Source organism: Ochotona curzoniae, unplaced genomic scaffold (assembly GCF_017591425.1).
Source record: "Ochotona curzoniae isolate NIBS_2020 unplaced genomic scaffold, NIBS_Ocur_1.0 scaffold_4937, whole genome shotgun sequence".
NCBI lineage: Eukaryota > Metazoa > Chordata > Mammalia > Lagomorpha > Ochotonidae > Ochotona > Ochotona curzoniae.
Genome location: NW_024467126.1, coordinates 2,376,944 through 2,384,786, shown reverse-complemented (window position 1 = coordinate 2,384,786; position 7,843 = coordinate 2,376,944).

Genomic DNA, 7,843 nt, shown 5'->3' with positions numbered 1-7,843 from the left:
TGGAGCGCCTCCCATGCAGACACCAAGGATGTATCAGCTGTAAAAAGTGACAAGAAAGAAAAAAAACGGGGTCCAACATCATAGTGGGATAAGTCGTTTTCCCGGTAGTCTGGCATCCTATGTGGGCGCCTGTTCAAGTCCCAGGTGCCCCATTTCAAACCCAGCTCCCTGCTAATGGCATGGGAAAAACAACAGAAGATTATCCAAGTGTTTGGACCCCTGTGCTGGGGTCCCTGTGATGGGTGTGGAAGACAGGAAGGTGTGAAGAGCATTGCTCCATTGCAGGCAGGGCCGCAAGGAACTTCCCGCTGTTTGGCAGGGCCCGGCGGATGTCTCCACAACACCTGGATGCAGCTCCGCCTCCCCTTGCATGGACACCGGACAACCGCACTGAGAATTCTGTAATCTGTTTAATCCGCACTGTAATTCTGTAGTTGTCTGCCTCTGTGGAGTTAATGTTTACTACCGATGTGAGCTTGGAATTGATGTTGCTGATACTGTTTTAGCCAAAGGGCTTAGGGTGCTAACTCCGCCTTTTGATCCTATGCTAATCAAGGGTGTTCCGTCCCCAGGTGTAGTGGGAATCTACTCTTTCCCTCCATCTTTGATCTTTAGGTCCCTCCTTCTGTGAAGCCCTTCCTTCCTTGATTAACTAAGCTGTAGAATGAGGATTGTGGTAGGAATGTGTTACTGATTGATATGCACCGTGTACTGAGGACTTTTTCCTAACCACGGGGCCAGGTGGATAACATCCTAGGCTTAGGTGAGACAACTGGCATAGTTATCTTTAGAAACACCCACTTGGCCATGACGTAAAAAGTCTGAGCCAGAGTTTGACTGATTTTGTATAAATAAAGCGGACAGCTTTTGTGCATCATCCATTATGATCAAGAAATCCTAGTGGTCTGTCTCTTTCCTCTTTGCACCTCATCCTCGCACCCTTCGCGAGCTCCGAACTCAGCTGGAGCTGGACTCCGGCACCCCTGCATGTATGTGGGAGACTCCAGTGAAGCTTGTGGTGACCTGTCCCAGTTCTAGCATTGCACCCATCTGGGGAATATCAGGGCAAATGGGAGGTCTTGTATAACTTTTTCAACTGTACAAATATATTTCTTTTTAAAAGTGACAAAAATCTCAACCATGGAGATTATGTTATTTCAGGGAGAAACACACAACAAACGGATAAAATATATGGTGATGGATGGTGATTAAAAAGATGAAGTAGGATTGGCGCTGTGACACAGCTGGCCAAGCCACCACTTTCAACTCCAGCATCACATGTCAGAATGCCGTTTGGAGTCCCGGCTGTTCTGGTTCCTATCTGTCTGCTAATGCACCTGCGAAATCTGAAAGATAGCCCAAATGCTTGGGCCCCGGCCACCCGTGTGGAAGACACGGATACACTTCCAGGCTTCTAGCTTCCACCGGTCACAGCCATTGGGAAAGTGATCCACTAGATAAGAAATCTCTCTCTTACCCTATCATCCAAATAAATATGTAACTCCTTAAAGCAGGAAGAGGGGAAATGGCAAGCTGAAACCAAGGTAATAGGCCATCCTGAGGGAAGATCTTTCAGCAAAAAGTCCTGGGGCAGGAGCAAGTATATCCTTGGCTCAAAGAAGAACAAAGAAACAGTGTGGCTATTGCCTGGAACACAATGAATGCTTGCAAAGGGAGAGTGGGGGATGAAGGGAAGTGCCTGACGCGCTGTGCCTTGTGGGAGCTGAAATGACATTAGAAATCTATGATGAGGGCCTGGCACGATAGCGTAGCAGTTGGTTAAATTCCTCGCCTTAAACACACCGGGATCCCATATGGATACCAGTTCTAATCCAGGCAGCCCCGCTTCCCATCCAGCTCCCTGCTTGTGGCCTGGGAAAGCAGTCAAGGACAGCCCAAAGTTTTGGGACCCTGCACCCACGTGGGAGCCTGGGAAGAGGCTCCTGGCTTTGGACTGGCTCAGCTCTGGCTGTTGTGGTCATTTGGGGAGTGAATTAGAGGATGGAAGATCTTCCTCTCTGTATATCCACCTTTCCAAAAAAATTAAATAAACCTTAGGGGGAAAAAAGAAATCTCTGGTGGATCGGGGTTGGCACAACAGAGGGGAGCAATCCCGTTCAGACGCAGTGTGATGGAGAACTGGGGCACACGTGATGAGTGTGAGCCAACACTGCCCAGTGGAGCTGCCTTCGACTGAGATGCCTAATGGTGCAAGAGAATGCCTTTTTTGGAGAAACCCAGTTTTGCAGAGTGCCAAAGTCTGAGTCTTTGTGTTCCCTGGGACAGGACAGCATATGATGAAGCCTCGGTCAGCAGTGCGGTGCTGTTACTGGAGTGCCCAGAACCCTTGGAGACATGAGACAATGATGTGGCCCCGCAAGTGAAACTGCCGCTCAATCTGTGTCACATACTGGAGTGCCTAGTCCAAACTGGGTTTTGGCTGATGTGTCTGCAGGCCTTAGACAACGGCACAAGAACTCGGGTCACTGTCTCTCATGCAGGACACTTAGCAGAAGTTCGTGGTTCCTGACACCTGCCCGGCTTAGCACTGTTGTGGGTATTTAGGGAGTGAACATGCAGATGTAAGCAGGAACACCCCTGCTCGTTTCCCCCACTTCTGTCACTCTGCTATTCAGAAAAAAAAAAAAAAAGATTTACTTATTTGTTTGAAAGACAGAGTTGCAAGGGGCCAGCATTGTGTTTTAGAAAGGGAACCCAACTGCCTTCAACACCAGCATCCCACATGGGCACTAGTTCCAGTCCTGGCTGTTCCTCTTCCGATGCAAAAAGAAACAGTAACCAGACATTGAACCTGCCAACGCCCTCTGGGAATGCCCAGCCTCAAGGATATTGAGAAATATATTTATATTGTTTAATGGATTAACATAGATATGATACACTTTGAGTTATTAAATCACCAAACGCAGATACAATTAGGTAGTTAGATACAAATCTGGAGTTCAGGGGAGAGGTCTGAGCTAAAGATAATTGAAAATGTTATTTTTTAAGATTTATTTATTTTTATTGGCAAGTCAGATTTACAGATGAGAGATAGAAAGAACTTCCGTGTGCTAGTTCACTCCCAAAATGGTTGCAATGGCCAGAGCTGAGCTGATCTGAAGCCAGGAGCTTCTTCCGGTACCAGTTCTAATCCCAGTCACCCAACTTCCCATCCAGCTCCCTGATTGTGGCCTGGGAAAGCAGTCAAGGAAGGCCCAAAGGCTTGGGACCCTGCACCCACATGGGAGACCTAGAAGAAGTTCCTGGCTCCTGGCTTCAGGTCAGTGCAGCGCTGGCTGTTGCAACTGCTTGGGGAGTGAATCAGTGATCAGAAGATCATTCTTTCTGTCTCTCCTCCTCTCTGTGTATCTGACTTTACAATAAAAATAAATATTCTAAAACATACATATATATGTATAATTGTGCTTCTCCCCATTTCTTATCCTTTCAAGAACATGTTCTCCCCTTGAGGGACAGAATCAGCGTATCAATCCCCATTTCGTAGAATTGTCATGACAAAAAACAAGTAGACAGAGCCTGAAGCCACCCACATCTCTGAGCTGCTGGTCTGGAAGGTAGTGCCTGAGACTTCAGCTTGTCGGCAGGGGAGGAGGAAGCCAGCAGACACACCTTTATGATTCCTGAGCAAAGTGCAGGCCGCTGTGGAAGGAGTTTTTTCCCTGCCATTCTAGTGACTCATTTTGTTCCCTCTCCCCTGAGATGGTGCATAAAACACGCCACTTCTACCATCTCAGGTTTTTCCTTGCTTGGAGCCCCCTCCAGTTGCTATGGCAAGGGGCCTTTCTTTCATTCTCTTATATCTTGTGTTTTTTTTTTTTTTTATAAAAAAAGATTTATTTTATTTTTATTACAAAGTCAGATATACAGAGAGGAGGAGAGAAAAAAAGAGGAAGATCTTCTGTCCGATAATTCACTCCCCAAGTGACTGCAATGGCTGGTGCTGTGCCAATCGGAAGCTAGGAGCCAGGAACCTCGTCCAGGTCTCCCACACGGGTGTAGGATCCCAAAGCTTTGGGCCGTCCTCAACTGCCTTTCCAGGCCACAAGCAGGGAGCTGGATGGGAAGTGGAGCTGCCAGGATTGGAACCAGCGCCCACATGGGATCCCGGCGCGTTCAAGACAAAGACCCTAGCCGCTAGGCCACGCCGTCGGGCCCTTAAATCTTGTTTTGCACCCTAAAGTTGTCCACATGAAAATTCTTTCATGTGAGACAAGAAACAAGCTTGCTTGTCTTTTGCCTCGAATTCCCTGTAACAAAAAGAAAAAACAGAGGTCTTTTGCTCCCTGCTTATGCTCCCGGGAAAAGAGCAGTGCCAGAACCCCTGCATCCATGGCAGAGACCTGGATGAAATTCCAGGCTTCTGGCTTTAGGCTGGCATAACTCAGTGGTTATGGCCATTTAGGGAAGAACCAGTGGATGAAAGATCTCTCTATCTCTCTCTCTGCCCCTCTCTTTGTAACTCTGCCATTTACAAAAGTAAATAAAATCTTAAAAAAAAAAAAAAAGAAGAAGAAGAAGACAGAACCCTTTCATCTGCTGGTTCATTCCCCACATGGCCACCATGTCCAGAGCTGAGCTGATCTGAAGCTGGGAGCTAGGAGCTTCTTCGGGGTCTCCGACACAGATCCAGGAACCCAGGCACTTCAGCCACCCTCCACTACTTTCCCTGACCATCAGCAAGGACCTGGATCAGAAGAGGAGAAGCCAGGACAGGAGTCAACACCCTATGGGATGCTGATGCTACAGGTGGAAGATGAGCCAGCTACACCCCAACCCTGCTCCTTTAACTGGCAATTTCATAGGAAAATTAGTATAAATGGTCAATAAATATAAAATCTAACTAATACCCAGGGAAACTCAATTTCTTAAGAAACACAAAAATGTCCACCCCTCAGATTTGCGCAAATGTTTCACCAGGTTATCATTTATTACTGGTAAGGATGTGATAAAAGCATTTTTGGCATACTGCTGATGGTGTAAGCTTTGCATTCTTCTTGGGATATAGCCTGGCATTATGGAAACTATGCCCAGCTTTTGACATGCCAATTCTATTTTGGGAGCCTAGCTTACAAGAGACTTATAAATACTTTAGTATAAGCTTATGGCCATCTTGTCTGTAGTCACAAGCAGTAGGGTAACCCTGAACGTCCGCAATTGTAACAGAGTGACAGGAACAGGCATTATGGGCAGCTGGTTAAGCTACTGTTCACCAGCTTCTGGCATCACACTGCCTGCCTGCGCCTCTGCTCTTCAGGTTCCTGCTAAGGCACCTTGGAGGTAGCAGATAGCAGCTCAAGCACGGAGTCTCGACAAGCCTCGTGGGGAGACCCAGATGGAGTCTTGTGTATTGGCTGACTTCATTACATAGCGTGTCCTCAAGATGTACCCATGTGGTCTGCCTCAGAATTTCCTTTTCGTGGCTGAAAAACATGATGTAGTGTATGTATGCTCCATCTCATGCATCTAGTCACCCATCAACTAATATGTGGGTTGCATCACCAAATGGCTGGTGTGGACGACAGAGCTATGAGCATGACTGCACAGATATCTAGGTGGGTTCCTCATTTTGGTACACACCCAGAAGTGGAATTGCTTTTTCTTTTTTTTTTTTTATTTTTATTTGAAAGGAAATGAGAAACAGACTGGCCTAGTGCTCCCTAAACACTGCAATGGCCAAGGCTAAAGCTGGGAATTAGGTCTCCCACATGGGTGGCAAGAACCCAACTACTTAAGTCGTTGGCTGCTGCTATATTCTAGGATCTAATTAGCAAAAAGCCAGAATCAAAAGCGGAGCCAGGAACGGAACTCTGGCACTGTGATGGGGGACTTAGGTGTGTTAACACACTGTAGGGTCAAATGGCCAAAACAGCTAGAGCTGGGCTGATCCGAAGCCAGAAGTCACGAGCTTCTCGCAGGTCTCCCATGTGGGTACCAGGACCCACTTAAGCCATCCCAAGCTGCTTTTCTGGGTCCTGATCAAAGTGGAAGAGCCAGGACTCTAACTGGCACCCATATGGGATGCTGATGCTGAAATGGTAGGTGGCAGCTATACCCACTATGGCATGGTACCAGCCCCCAAAATCACCCTATGTAGAATACAGTTTTTCGAGTCTGGAGAGACATTTTGCCACGTACCCACCACCACAACTGAGCTGCAGAATGGTTTTAACACCTCATGTGGTTGCTTTGTGGCTTTTCCCCATCCCCCAATCCTCTAGAAAACATCTGTTTTCTAGATAGTGTCACCCTGCATACAACATGATGTATCAGAAACACACTGAATGTTCATTGATGTCATTGCATCACAGATAGCTTTTTTAAAAAAAACAATGTCCTATGGATCATATTGCATGGCTAAGCCACAATCTTTTTCATTTCCTAGGAGAAAGACATCTGGATTGCTTCCAGCTTTTGACGGTTAGGACTAAGTTCACGAGCAGGTATTTGTGCAAACAAAAGTTTTAATTTCTCCTACTGAATATCTGTAAAGCTCAAGGTCATTTTGAGCAATAACAAGAGATTAACAAGTGTGGAGCCTTCTATCAGGTGCACAAGAAGAAGCCCAGGAAGCAAGAGTTTTTTAAGTAAAGTTTGCTATGGAATCCAATTTCAAATCAAATGGAAATAATCTACTTAAAGAAGCTCAACCTGGGGCCCTCCACAGTAGCCTAGAGGCTGAAGTTCTTGCCCTGCCTGCACAAGGTCCCCATATGAGTGCCAGATCATGTCCCAGCTGCTCCTCTTCCATTCCAGCTCCCTGTTTGTGGCCTGGAAAAACAGTTGAGGACGGCTCAAAGCCTTGGGACCCTGCACCCATGTGGGAGACCCGGAAGAAGCTCCTAGTTCTGGCTACGGATTGGCTCAGCTCTGGCTGCTTCAGCCATTTGGATAGTGAGCAGCTGATGGAAGATCTTCCTCTCTCACTCCTGTTCTCTGTGTATCTGCCTTTCCAATCAAAATAAATAAATCTTTTTCCTTTTTTATTACTATTATCATTTTATGACATAGTTCCATAGGCCCTGGGGTTTCCCCTACCCGCCACAAGTTCCAACATATCATTACAGCAGCAGAGTTCCTCATAGACATCATAAGTCCATCATTGTGGGCATGGACAATGGCAGAATGTCCATCCTCGATCCGGAAGTAGAGCTGCGCACTGCACCGTATCCTCCCATCTGGACATGTCAGTCTCCACCACACAGTCACTATTAATCCCCCAAAGTGAAAAGCCACAAAACAAAACCAACAACAGGAAGGAATTTACAATGCCATGAAGTTAAACAACATGTCACTGGATATGCTAGTCTCCATTTCACAGTTACTATACGTCCCCTTAAATGAAAAGTCACAAAATAAAATCAACAACAGAAATAAAAAAATAGAAACTTACAACATCATGAAGATAAAAAACATGCTACTGAATGACTAATGTGTCACTAAACAAATGAAAAAAAAAAATCAAGCACCTTCTTGACTGGACAACTACTCCAGTCAAATGATGACATCAAAAATCTCAGTGAATCTTCAGGCTTAACTATACCAGCCAGTGGACATTGGGAGGGTGACATCCTTGGATCAGTGAAACCGACAGCATTCCAAAATTGCCCAAACAACTTGAGCAGAACCCTCGGAATATGTACACTTTGAGACTCTGGGTTGGTATTTGGTGATGGTTCCTCAGCCCTGGGTACTGGAACGTTGGAAAGCTGTGTGTGGCTTCCCGCTTTGTCTCTCCCCTTCCCCCAAGAAACAAGAAGAAAGAGCAAAATTGGAAACAATGAGCTCATACAGTTTTCCTGAAACCTCAATACTTTCCACAGCG